This window comes from Marmota monax, unplaced genomic scaffold (assembly GCF_021218885.2).
Source record: "Marmota monax isolate L192 unplaced genomic scaffold, Marmota_monax_Labrador192_F-V1.1 WCK01_AAM20220418_F8-fsc00029, whole genome shotgun sequence".
NCBI lineage: Eukaryota > Metazoa > Chordata > Mammalia > Rodentia > Sciuridae > Marmota > Marmota monax.
This window is the reverse complement of record NW_026693024.1, coordinates 15,290,918-15,305,218: the sequence shown is the minus strand read 5'-3', so window position 1 is coordinate 15,305,218 and position 14,301 is coordinate 15,290,918. Positions and strand designations below refer to the sequence as shown.

General features: G+C 46.8%; 1 protein-coding gene across 1 annotated transcript in view; it reads right to left on the bottom strand.

The window, feature by feature from the left end:
• Jarid2 (jumonji and AT-rich interaction domain containing 2) overlaps positions 1-14,301 on the bottom strand; it is a 229,633-nt gene that overhangs the window by 168,266 nt on the left and 47,066 nt on the right. The gene's annotated exons all lie outside the window — the stretch shown is intronic.

Genomic DNA, 14,301 nt, shown 5'->3' with positions numbered 1-14,301 from the left:
AGAATGGAAGCATACCTACAAACATTTTATGGGACCAATTATGGCAATGAAAAAAAAAAAAAATCAACCTTGCTGCATACAGTGGAGCACACCTGTCATCCCAGCAACTTGGGAGGCTGAGGAAAGAATGGAAAGTTCAAGGCCAGCCTCAGCAACTGAGCAAGACCTTGTCTCAAACATAAAAGGGGATGTAGATGTCCCGTGTCCCATCCCCAGTATGGAGGTGGGGGTGCGGGGGGAGACAGGACATGCCAATCCTCAGCCGGCTTCCCACATACCCGCTTGACACAGTAAGTCTCCCCCCAGAACACAAGCTCCCGAGACAGAAGCATTGCTAGAGCACAACCAAGCAGCTGTGGCATTTTCTCGGATTAGAAATTCTCAACAAGAAAAACTAATTTAAACTAAAACCCAAAATATGTGGTCCAGAAACAACACCTCAGGACCCAAGGGGCACCTTCTAGTTGGCATTTTGAACCCATTAGTTACGCGGAAAGGAATAAGAGACCCTGGAGCAAAGCCACTGTTACCGGTCACGGAAGCAGGGGCAAGTTTAGAAGAAAACTGCAGGTTTACCAAATGAAAGATGAAAGCTAGGGGGTGGGCAGCTCAGTGAAGAGCAAGTGTTTCACATGCAGCAGACCCTGGGTTCGATACCCAGCACCATAAAAGAAAAAAATCCTGGGGAGTTTTGGGGGAAATTACTCTCACCACAATGTTTGTCAAACGCTTCTGATTTCAAACAAAGGCTTATCTCTACCTGGGAGTCCAAACATCACCTTTAAATGACTCCAAAAGTTTCACTAAACCACTGGGGAAGTCAAACCACCCTAAGTGAGACCGGTTTTCCATTTTGCATGAAAATGCAGGTATGTTAATATTGTCTCTGTATCTCACATATCATTTTTGAACTGATGAAAAAGCAGTGGCTTACTCCTTTCTTAAGGGGATTTCACAGGTCAGGAAATCATTTCTGAGTAAAAAATAAGAAGTCTATTGCTAAACTGACAAGATCAAATTAAATGAATACAACAACGTTCTAGTTATAAATAACAGGATAGTAGTATGAAACACCAATACTTAAGAGTATCCACAGGGACTCTCCACAGCACCCCTGTGACAAAGGTACCACTCTGACCCTTCCCACAGTGAGATAACTGTAGCACAGGCTGGTCCAACAAGCTGCCAAGGCCATTCCCAGAGGTGGGTGGACACTCAAACTCAGGGCTGGCTGAAACCAGTCTCAACCAAGTCATTCCAAGTTTCAAAGTTAAAAACAATGGCTGTGAATAGGCTGGGCTTGGGAGGCCACACCTCCAATCCTGGCTCTGAGAAAGCCTGAGGCAGGAGGATCACAAGGTGAGGCCAATTTACTCAAAGACCCTATCTGCTAGAAAGAAGGGCTAGGGAGGGAGCTCAGTAGAGCCCCCAGTTCAATCCCCAGTACTGGCCCTAAAAGTGGGGAAAGGGCATAAACAAAGAGAAAAAAAGAGACAAAGGAAACCCATGACATTCCAAAAGAGATCTTTATTTTCTGCAGTCTGTACTCAGTGGAATGATTTCAACTGCATCATTTCTATTAAATCGTCTATTAAATTGTCCTACAGCTGCCCATGTTCCCACGGGAACAGCAAACACTCAAATATGGGGTGCTCTCATACTCTCAGTCATTACATTCACCTGTTAGCTATTTCATATGACTTTAAAGGGGGAAATACGTGTAGCCCCTCACACGCCTCTTCTAATACCATCTCTATTATTAGCAAGAATAAAAAATGTGTTCACCACCACCAGTACTGGGGGTGGAACCCAAGGCCTCTGGCATGCTAGGGGAGGGCTCCTGCACTGAGGTGCTCCCCCAGCTCTTTTTGAGAGAGTCTCACTGAATTGTCCAGGATGGCCTTGAACTTAGATCCTCTTGGCTTGGCTTCCGAGTGCCCCACTGTGCTACTGTGCTACGCCTCCTATTCTTTTTTGGACACAACACCTTTATTTTATTTATTTACTTTTACAGCACCTTGCATGTGCCAGGCAAATTCTTTGTGCTGCTTAAAAGTGAATACGAGGTCTGGGGTGTGGCTCAAAGAATAGGGAATAAGATCCGCTACTTAAATCATTTAAGATTTTTTGCCGGGCTGGGGATGTGGCTCAAGCAGTAGCACGCTCACCTGGGATGCGTGCGGCCCGGGTTCGATCCTCAGCACCACATACAAACAAAGATGTTGTGTCCGCCAAAAACTGAAAAATAAATATTGAAATTCTCTCTCTCTCAAAAAAAAAAAAAAAAAAAAGATTTTTTTGCCGAGGACAATCTCCTTTTAAAAGGTATTCCTACTTGAGGACAACCGGAGGACGACAAGATTGAGCAAGGAGGTGCTCTTTTGGAAGTGAAACTGCAGCTGGAAGCAGTGGCTCAACACCTCTAACCCCAGCCCTTCTGGAGGCTGAGGCTGCAGGATTGCGAATTCCAGGCCAGTCAAGACCCCGCCTCATAAGAGTCCCCATTTTCGTTATGTTTACTAGTTGAGAAAATACTGAACAAGATCCGAGTGGAACGAGCGCTGGCGAGTGTCGATTCTCCGTGTTCTCATCCTGGCTCCAGCTTGTGCCCGCAGTCCCCGGGTGACGGATGTGAAGACAGTGGATCAACTTTAAAAGCAGGGCTTTCTTCCTCCACAGATCTCAGACCCACAAGAAACTGGTGCTTGGGAGGTTGTCGGCAGCCGCCAGGACAACACCCTGGCCAGAACCTGCACGCCTAAGCACACTCCACGGAGGCGCTTCCCGATCCCACCACAGGAGCAGCTGGCTTTAGCCTAAACTCGACCTGAACCGGAGAAGCCATTTCCCTTCTGTGGCTGCGTCCCTTCAGCTGTGAGGGTACTGTGCCACACTCCAGGTACCTGACAGCTCCAGACGTGCTCCTTGGGCTAGCACGGGCCATGGCTAATAGGGACTCCCTTGCTGAGTGAGGGGCCACAAGGCCACAGCTGCTTCTAAGGGAAGGGGGTCACTGTCACCAGGTGAGGCCCATGGCAGGCCTGGGGAAAAGGAGGCGGGCTCCTGCCAAGGGGTCCACAAGGCAGGCAAACAGCACTCGGAGCTGCTGCCTCGCCCAGAGGCCCACAGCCTGTCCACTGGCTGCAAGAGTGAAGACAAGTTTTCAATACAGTTTCAAAAGACGACATTTTTTTTGCTAAGATTTTTCTACAGCGGCAGCCACAACCAAACTGGCAAAAATGTGCATTTCTTAGATTAACCAAAGTAGTCTAGAAACCAAGAATGATCAAAGCAATGATGAATAATTCACTAGTCACTACTGCCATTCACTTCACAGCCCCCAAATTTCACCTGCAGGGGGCCACCTCTGGTATGTCCCACAGGGTTTTGGTTTTGGGGTGTTTTTTTTTTTGGTGTCTCCCCCACCTCCCAAATTCAAGCTTCCTCTCTAACCCTAATGCTGCAGGCGTCCTCCACCTGCACATCTAGTGGTCTGACGGTTTAGTGCTGCTCAAGGACCAAGCTGGGAGTCACCATCACCTCTCCTGCCTAGCACATAATGAGCTCCCAAAGCCATTTATCTAACATGCTGCCTGTAACAACTTGAATTACAGCAAATTTCAAAAGTCATCATGTGGTGGGCCCTGTTCAAGGTGCGTGAGCAAGAACCGAAAGATTCCTGCTCCTCGAATTTAAGTTCTAATGGAGAAAAACAGCAGCAAGTGATTTCCAGTGCGGTGTCAGAGGTGGTGGAAAATGCTTCATATAAAGGGCAACTGGAGTCACTGGCAGGAAGGCACACGAGAGAGCGGCTCCCCTGACGTCCATTCTGAAACCTCACCTGCCAACAGGAGCCCTCAATTCTGCTATCCAGAACAGGAAGGACTTGCCTTGGACTTTGGGTCCAAACGCTGTACTCACAAATGAAGCCAGTGGCCAATAAGGATATTTGAAGAAAACCAAGCTAATGATGATGATGTCCATCTTCCACCTACAGCAAGGCCCAGGGCCAGGATCAGCTGCCATGGAGGATTTAACTAGCAAGTGTATTTTCCAAATTGAAAAAACTCCCAAGTGAAAAGAAAATTTTAAAAACCCAGGGCCTCCAGCATGCTAGGCAAGCACTCTATCCGAGTTGCCCAACCTGGCCTCAAAATTTATTTTCTAATATGGTAGTCCTCTCTCATCCAGTTATAGTTAACAAAATATTTTCATCTTGACTCATGAGAGAAATACCACATTCACTCAATTCACATTACCACGGTTCTAGATATCCCATTATTACTGCTGTTAATCTTACTGTTTGATTTAAAATTAAACTTTGGCACAAGTATATGTATGTTCGGAAGAAAAGCTAATATACATACAGGGTTTGGTACAATATAAGGTTTCACATACAGACTGGGGATCTTGGAATGAAATCCCCACAGACAAGTGCGGACCTACTGAAATTGGTTCTTCAAACACAGCTAAGTCAATGAGTTTCTGTGTATGAGCCAAGGAGTGTTTCCACTGAGACTTCCTGTTCCTTTCCAGATCTGCAAGTCAAAAAACTAGCGTCACACAGAAAAAACACCCCATACCTGAGAGTTTGCACACCACACTGACTTCAACAGACCTGGCTCCCAGCTGCAGGGAGCTCCCACGCCAGAGCTCAGCACCCATGTCTGAGGCTTAGATTCAAGCAGCCAACTTGTTTCAGTGTTGACAGCAACTTCCAGAAAAGTTGGCTCTTTTCAAAACAGGAAGTCACCAATGAAGAGGAACCAGGACAACCTAGGCAAGCCAAGGCCCCCTCCCTAGTGTTGTTTCCATAGATGCTTGACACGCAGAGGGGGCACAGGGCAACTCCAAACCCAGATCACCCAACACCGCCCCAAACAAGATACTTGTTCAACACAGCACCTGCCTCATACAAGAGGAATGAGACATTAACACAGGCCAAATCGGGCACCGACGGAGACTGGGACTGTCTCAGCTGAGAACGGCATTAGCAGAGGTTACCGAACACAGGGTTTCATGCTCCTCACTGCTCTTTCTACTCATCAAAAGCAGGGGAGGTCAGGTGCCGTGGCGCACACCTGTAATCCCAGTGGCTCAGGAGGCTGAGGCAGGAGGATCGCGTTCAAAGCCAGCCTCAGCAACAGTGAGGCACTAAGCAACTCAGTGAGACCCTGGCTCTCGATAAAATACAGAATAGAGTGCCACAGTCCGGCTGCAGCAAAATAACAGCGGGGTGACGAGCAACTTGTGTACATTGATACAGCAGGAGTGGGAGCCGTTTATTGTAGGACCGGAGGGGTATATATACATTACACACAGCTTATCTTAATTAACATAAACTAGATACAGCAGTCAACCAATAAGGAATCTCCACACTTAATGGCTCGCTGGCGTTACTTCACAAACCACTCCCTCTGGCAAAATGCCAGGCGCCATCTTGACTTGTTTACAGACTAACAATAGAGCTTGGGATATAGCTCAGTGTTTGATTGTGCCCCCTGCCCCAGTTCAATCCAGGTACAAAAATAAAAAATAAAAAAAAAGGGTGAATACAAAATCCCGATACCACTGCAATCCATTCACAGCACTGACTTAAGATCAAGTTTAAAAACAAGCACCAACCAATCAGCCCATGGACTATGTGAAAGGCACTCTGGAAGTGGAGAATGGACTGCGCAGAGTCCTCACCAGGGTGGTCTGAACAAGAGGACTGGGGCGTATTTGCTTGAGTGGCTTTTCCCCCTAGCTGGGGAGATGAGGTGTAAGGAAGAGGATGAAACCTGGATCACTGCTCCAGTTACTTTGAAAGATTAAAGTTGCTTTAATGCCCACCTGCAAGACAGTCCAAGGAATATGCCAGAGACAAGCAGAGAAAGTCGAGGAAGACAGGGGTGGGCGACACTGCTCCTCCATGAAAGCAATAAGCATACCACTGATGTACCAACACGGATTCTGAATCCCCAATAAAGGACACACATTCCTTTGACTTAACCTTCCATGTAGATGGGGGGGGGGGGGGGGGGTGTTGGTTCCTTGCTGGTGATTGAATCCAGGGGTACAGAACCACATCCCCAGCACTCACCCACCCCACTACCTTGAGACCGTGTCTAAGATGCTGAGGTTGGCCTCAAATTTGCAATTGTCCTAACTCAGCCTCCATCACTGGGATTACAAGGCATGTGCCACCACATCTGTGACCCGACCCACCACACTTTAACTCTTAAAGCAGCCAAGACTAAACTACAGCACTGAAAATCAGGTCCGTGGTGACCAGAAAGTTAAGGAAAGGACTACTGACAACTACAGGTCAAAAGTCAAACTGCACACTGGAGATGGTATTTATCAATTATACCTCCACAAACTATTTTGTCTTAATCCTGAACAGACACACGGAATTTTGTAAGCAAGGATACGATGGTACAGTGAGTCATGAAAGTTTAATACATTGACTTCCCTGTAAAGTAGCCACTTCAAGACGAATATAAATAAATGCCAAGAGCCACACCTTGACAATACACTCCAAGGACCTGGTCCAAATGTGGGATTTTCCCAAAGTTTGTTAAGAGACATATTAGACAAATAGTTACAATACAACAACCTTTCTGGGTTTAGAACATTTAAAGGAAAAATATTTTCATCTTTAAAAGGAGAAAGAAACCTAGAAGTCCTTTTTTTAAGATACTTATTTTTCAGTTGGAGTTGGACAAAAGCCTTTATTTTATTTGTTTGTATGTGGTGCTGAGGATCGAACCCAGGACCTTGCGCGTGCTAGGCGAGCACTCTACCGCTGAGCCCCATCCCCAGTCCTAGAAGGTTCTTACATGAAATGACCAACAAGCTATCCAGGCAGTGGCCACATCCAAGATTTAAGACAATAATCTTGATCTAAATCTCAGCTTCCAGGTTTAGGTCCAAAGACCAAGGGTGATATTCTAGAGGTCTAAATCCTACTCCTGGAAGATCTCGGCCCATTCCATTTCTACAAAAGCGTCTGTGGGCTCTTCAGAAGGGCCCAGCAAGAACTGCAGGCAGGAACGTGCCCGTGACACGGGGCGGAGGGGAGGGGGCCAGCAAAGGCTGTCATGGCGTGGGCGCGCCCTCTTAGGTACCCGTGCCTCAACACTAGAACTCAGGGCCACCCGATCCCCTAATGATCCCCTCACATTTGCAATCTGTTGATGCTATTTACAAATGGTAGGTCTGACAGTATTTCCCACTTTGAGTAGACACTTATAAAGACTATTGTCTTAATTTTATTCTGCAAAGTGACTACAGTAAGAAGTTTTGACTCTTCCTAACCTGTAGCATGAGCCAAAGGCAAAACTTCTAGAAATCAGATTAGCTATCTGGAGTTCACCAATTTCACCAGAGACGGAGGCTGACCAAGTTGACCTGGGAAAACCTCCCAGGCCTTAATCTCATTATAAGCCCATGAGCCGCAGCCTCTGGACAACACAAATGTCCTCTGCTCTCCACTCCCTCCCCAACTTCTCCCCCTGGAGTAGATTCCAAAAACCCTTTCTTAAATGAGCTCCCATCCGCCCTCAAGCTATTTCTCACCTCTGGGCCTCATGCAAGGCTCTGGACATACCCTGCCCCAGGGAACCCTACCTTCACCTAGCTACTGCCTGCTTAGCAGGCAACTACACTGACCAAAAAGTCCTGTCCCGGTCCTGTCCCTCCAAACCATGCGTACAACACCCTAAGCACTACTACTGCAAGCTCTTTCCTGGCTAGCAAGACAACAGCGCCCTTCACCAGTCAGCGCATGGCATTTACCAAGTACCCAACACATGGTAGGAGATCCATGAATACTCCTCAGATTTGGGGGGTGTTAGGGAGGAACAGCGATGGGGATTAAACCCAGAGGCCCTTTACCTCTGAGTTACATTCTAACCCTTCTTATTTTGTGTTTTGAGACAAGGGCTAGCTAAATTGCCAAGGCTGGCCTCGAACTTGCGATCCTCCCATCTTCGCCTCCTTAATGGCTAGGATTACAGGTGTGTGCTGCTTGCTGTGCCCAAGTCAGAATTTACTGTAATTAAACAGACTATAGGGCTGGGGATGTGGCTCAAGCGGTAGCACGCTTGCCTGGCATGCGTGCGGCCCGGGTTCGATCCTCAGCACCACATACAAACAAAGATGTTGTGTCTGCCGAAAAACTAAAAATAAATAAATAAATAAATAAATATTTAAAAAAAAAAAACAGACTATAGATACTGCTGCCTGGGTTAGGCACGGTGTTAGGGATATAACTCAGGGCCTTGCACATGCTAAGCGAGTGCTCTACCACTAAGCTACACGCCCAACCCTCGCATTGTTGATTTTGGTAGATAAGTTGGTACAGACCTTGAACAAATGTACCATTTATTAAAATCACAAAAATACTAAAAGTCTACATACTGTCACCTCACTTCACATCATGCCATTCAATATTCTTGTTATCACTGTCACTTTACTGACTGCATGTACAGGAGTTCTATGATTTCACCAATCCCCTACTGGTTACAATTTTTCACTGTAACACCCAGTGAAAAACACTTAAAGCATCCTTGTGTCAAGTAAAATAAAGGCCGGGAGTAAAAGCGGCATGCGAAGTATTCTATTACTTACAGTGCCCACAGAAGCATAAAGCAAGGGTCATCCGTTTAAGGAGACTAGCAGAATCTCCACACAACACGCCCTAACAACACAGCCAAGATCCTCACAAAAGAAAAGGCTGCTCAGGAGGCTGAGGCGGGGCTTCCAAGTTGAGTCAGGCTCCACAACTAAGCTGAACCCTGTCTCAAAATAAATCAGCAGGGCTGGACTGTAGCTCCATGGTAGAGTACCCAAGCACCAAGGGACCCAAGGCTGGACTGAGCACACAGGCGCCTTCACTCGGGCTGAAGACGGGACAGTGAAGTGAAGGAGTCTGCCGGATGGAAGATAAAAGGACCAGTGTGGGGGAGGACAGGGCGAGTGATTCTCTGTTCGTTAAATCCAAGAGACTGGAATTTTCCTCAAGAACTATTCAACGTCAATCTTGCAGTTACTTTAGCAACTCAGGAGGGACCCTGGGAGGGGACAGGTACGGGGGACAGCTTCTCAGGAAGGCCAGTCAACCACAAGTACTGGCACTGGACTAGCACTTTCAACCCTGCAGGGAAACTCCCTGCTGCACCCTTCAAGGCAAACTCGTGGCTAAAGCCTCCTGCGTCAGAGCTGGAGGAGAAGCTCAGTGGTGGAGCGCTGGCCCGGCCTCTGTGAGGCCCTGGTTCCACGCGCAGCCCAAAAATAATCAGCCTTCCTGCATTGGCCTAGGTACTTACAGGAAAACCAATTTCACCAATAGGTAAGTGAAGTCATGGTGAGTTAAAGGTGGGATTGTCAGCGACTGTGGTGATATCACACCACATACAGCTGACTTTTCAAAAGGAGAGGGTCTTAAAAGGAGAATCTTAAAAGGAGAGCCATAAAGCTGCTAGGCCAAGAGCAGATGATGCCAACTGACAACACTCACTCGCTCCCATTGCCTAATCCGACCGTTTAGGGAAGGAAGAAATTCAACAGATCAACCGTCACCATTTAACCACAGGAGAGAAAATAGGATTAGCCCTTTACCAACTTTTAACATTTACATGTCAATGAAACATCTAAAAGATACATTAAAAGGAAGGAAAAAATAACATTGCATTTCAGCTTCTCTGACAAGCTAACTTCTTTAAGGTAGGGATTAGCAAAAGAACAAACCAAGCGCCAATATCAAGTTCAGGATGACTATGAACAAGCCCAACTCTGGGCCGGCCTGGCTATGCTGCGGTCCCCTGAGGCTTGCCTGGACTTCCTCATCTCCGGTAGAGTTAACAGTCCCGTCCTCTCAGACATGATCTGTGGAACCCCAAGACACATAAGTGATCCCTGCAGGGACTAAGACCATGTCAATACCTTAAGGAAGGATGGCTGAAGAGGCCGGGTGCACGGTGGCACACTCCTGCAAGCCCAGCAGCTCAGGAGGCTGAGGCATGAGGATACAAGTTCAGTCAGGATCAGCCTCAGCAACTTGACTAGACCCTGCCTAAAAACAAATTTTTTTTAAAAAAATGGGCTTGGGGTGTGGCTCAGTGGCTAAGGGCCCCTGTGTTCAAATCCCCAGTACCAAAAAGGGGGTTAATTTATGGAGCAGCAATTTAAGACTCATCATAGTCCATTTCGACACTGGAGTTCCCAAAACCAACAGAGGAGTATATCCAGCAGGATAACAACAAGAAGTGGGAAGGATTAGGGATGTGACTAAAGGATACCAAGAGCTTAGGGGTGGGGAATTGCCCCCCACCCCCGCACCCTTTCAGATGGCAGAAAAAAATGAAGCAATTGAGTCACTTAAGCAATCAGGCTGAACATATCTCACATTGGAACTGAAACTCAAGGGTCTAAATGGGAAAAGCCCAGGAAGGGACTATAGTTTGGCCAGCTCTTGTTTTAGATGTCATTTCACTAGCTCCAGAGAAAATTAAGTTTTAAGCTACAGGGGCCGTGCGTCTGAATTTCTTGGACCTGATGAATTATGCACTACAAAGAACTCTGCAAATTAAGTGAAACCAGCCTCTGCTGTCCTAGCAAATTTGAGCAATGTCGGTATTGCTCATTGGCTACCAGTAATAAATCTGAAAATAAGTGAATCACATAATTAAAGGGAGAACCTAGTTGCATACAGAAACATACCCAGTTTCTCTCTATAAACCAAAATGCTCCTGGTATAAGTACATCAGAAAAATACCCAGTCACTGCAAAAAAACTCAAAATTTCAAAACTGAACCAAAATCTGCTGGTCGGTGAGACCCAGGTGTTCTGTTCCCTTTTACAGCCACAATTCCCTCTCCAAGCTGAGGCTCAAGGAATTTTAAAGTTTGGATGAAACTTAATTGCAGTGCTACAAAAGCCATGTACTTAAACCTCAAATGTAAGGATGAGGTAAGGTAGGAGAAGAGGCTGTCACTCTTCCCCGTCCTCTGCTGCTTCTCCAATTGACTCCTGTGCCTAGTCCTAGGTCCCTCACACACCAGTTCTCAGCCTCTGGTGAGAGTCTTCCCATATCCAAATCAAAGGATCCAAATCTAATCCATGGTACTGAAGGCTTTCCAGCAAGGGCCCAATAAGTTTTTCTTGAGTACAGCTGGTGGCTAAACAGGTGTGTTCGGTTTATTTAAATACAGCTTTAAAGTACTGAAAGCAAGTACAAAAGGACAATACTTCTCTTAACAGCACCACCCTTAAGAACGCGTGCAACCCAGCCACACTGCTTTGCTGTTGATGGGGACAGTAGAGTCCGAGGTTGCATGGCTGGGGGGCTGGGCAGGAAGGGAATCACAACTAAGTTTGTTCTGGTTCTGGCTTCTGAGGTTGATGCATTCAACTCCAAAGGGCAATCCCACCACACGTGAGAGCCCCCTCAAACAGAGCACACACCTGTCAAGCACATCTAGAGCATCTGCTACTAGTGATCTCAAAATACAAAACAGCAGTTTCTGGCCGGCAGAAACCCCAGAAAACTAAGCCTTGAGAAACTGCTGCTACAGCTTCTAAAAAACGTTTAAAGAAGACCTGTCCCATAAGTGGGCCTCCGGATATGCAAATATAATTATTGCTCTCACTTTAAGCACTGCAGCCAAACCCACAACAGTGGATATTGGAAAATCTTTTCCTTAAAGGTGCACATATTTAATGCACTGTAGTCTTGAACACCTGGAACCAGGGAGCTCCCTCCTGGGTTCTTAAGTACTCTATCCAAGTGAGGACAGGGCTTCATTAACAATTAAGGATCTCTCTCACAAAGTGTCAGCAATTAAGTATAAAGAGTATGCCAAGGAAGGGGGGCGGGTGGAGGGGAGAACGGAGGCCAGGAACCCCCTTGAACTCCACTGGTTGTCAGTAAACAATGACCCTGCTTCTAACTACTGCTCCATGGCAAGCCTGTGTGGGTCTAGGGAGAAGTGTTGCTTTATCCACATCAGAACCCATGCTAGCTGGGACCTACACATCCACAGATGTAAACAAGCAAGCGGCACAGCACCAGAGAACAGAGCCAACTTCACCTCCACGCTGGAAAAGAACAGAATTAAACATGGGGATTCTAAGACAACAGCCAAGGGCTTCAGGCTGCTTGGGGGCAACTATGCAGAATGAGGACTTTCCTCTCTCCAGAGGGTGTCAGCACTCTCCCTGCACCCCTTTTCCCAGGAAAAATCCCAAGGTAGTGTGATCTGGGAAAATGGAGTGAAAAAGAAAGCCATACATTGATAGCTTTAATCTTGAAAAAGATAAATCCTTTTCAGATGCTGGCCACAGGTGTGAGAAGGTGTTTCATGAAATCTAGAATGACAGTCTCTGGGAAGCATTAATTTCCAAGTGCTGGCCACAGACCCCCCCCCCCCAACCCAAAAGCCCAGATTCCTGAATGCCCAAACTGACACCCTTACCAAATCTCTAAGTATAACCTACATAAGCTCAGACTCCTCCTTCAGCTAGTGGCTCATCTTCCACCACCAGGAAAGTGGGTCCATCAGAAGCACGTCACCCTGATCCTGCATAAAACACTGTTCCTAAATAAAGAGCTGAGCTGATTCGTGAGGTTTGCATCCAGCTGGGTCTTTTCGTGCTAACAATCCCAAGCTGCCTTATTATGTGAACGGGGTGATGCAAAAATAACCAGCCAACACCCATCTCCAATGGGAATTTTTTTATCCCTTCACGATTTTTACGTTTTTTAAAAGATGAAGGCCTCAGCACAGGTTCAGTTTTCAACTACAAATGCAGGCAAGAGACTCCATACTAGGAGACCCCAGGCTCATGTGGCTCCAGGTAGAGACCCCTCCCAACAATCACTAGGGGAACTGGGTTGTGGCATCCGTCCCCAGAACAGGTATTAATGCCTCCCCCACAGCAGGTCATCAAAAGTCTTCAGCTGAGAAGGGCCATTAAAGCAGCTAGGCACTGCTGTGCAAACCTGTAATCCAAATCCAGAGGGAGGTGGAGACAAGAGCATTGCATGTTTAAGGCCAGCTTCGCAGCTTATTGACACCCCGTCTCAAAAAATGAGGGGCTGGAGAGTTGTGGCTCAGTGGTAGAGTGCTAACAACTAAAAGGAAATGATTTTTTTTTTTTAAAAGAAGAGCCAGGAGTGTAGCTCAGTAGTAAAGCACTTGCCTAAGCATGCAAGAGGCCCTGGGTTTCATCAGCAACAAAACTCTGGGCTGATTAAGGGACCGAGCCTCATTATGGAAACACCTGTGCAGCCACCCTCCTACAGCGAGGATGCACCACCATGCCAAGCTGGATCCCCACCCCAAGACTGGTGGCTCAACACAGGAGTGCTCCAAAAAGCACTGCCACCTTCTCCCTAGATGCAGTTCAGGAATCCCCAGGAGCCACAGCCGGTGGTTAGTTAGATTTTAAAGCTTCTAAGGAAGCATTCAATAAATATCTGTTGATTGATTTTTTGAAAGATTTTTTTTTAAAAGGGTCAGAAGAGGAAAAGCCACACTACAAACATCAAAGCCAAGCATTACTTATCTAGAAATGGGCGTCTATTGGAACAGACACCTTGGTGATGGTCTGGAAACTGCAGAGAGGGATGGGATCCATGCAACAGCTTCTTCTCAGCTTCTGCAGCCAGGTAGGGATGGTGAGGTTTTGAATCCTCTGGTTTTAAAGTCCTCCGAAAAAATTAATAAACTCGGTTGGGCACAGTGGTGCACGCCTTTGATCCCAGCAACTCAGGGGGCTCGGGCAGAAGGATCATAAATTCGAGGGCAGCCTCAACAACTTAGCGAGGCACTGTCTCAAAACAAAAAAGAGCCAAGGTGGGGCTAGGGTTGTGGCTCAGTGGTAGAGCGCTTGCCTAGCATGTGCGAGGCACTGGGTTGGATTCTCAGCACCATATACAAATAAATAAAATAAAGGTCCATCAACAACTAAAAAAATTTTAAACTTGGAAAAAAAAAAAAGAAAAAAGAGCCAAGATGTAGCTCAGTGGTAAAATGGTCCTGGGTTTAGTTCCCAGTATCAGAAAAAAAGAAAATTCTCTCTCCAGGATGTTACCAAAAAGTGCAGGTTCATCTACCCATGTAGTAGAGGAAAAACAGCAAAGTACGTCCACTCTCTACCAATTCCAGGAGGGAGCAAAAACAGGACGACTGAGGAGGAGGAGCACGGGGGTAGGATCCCAGGCTCCAAGGCCCTGCCCTCAGCTGCTTATCAAGGGTGTGCATCACAGTGAAGCGCCACCACCTGCACAGGAACAGTTTAAACCACCACCTG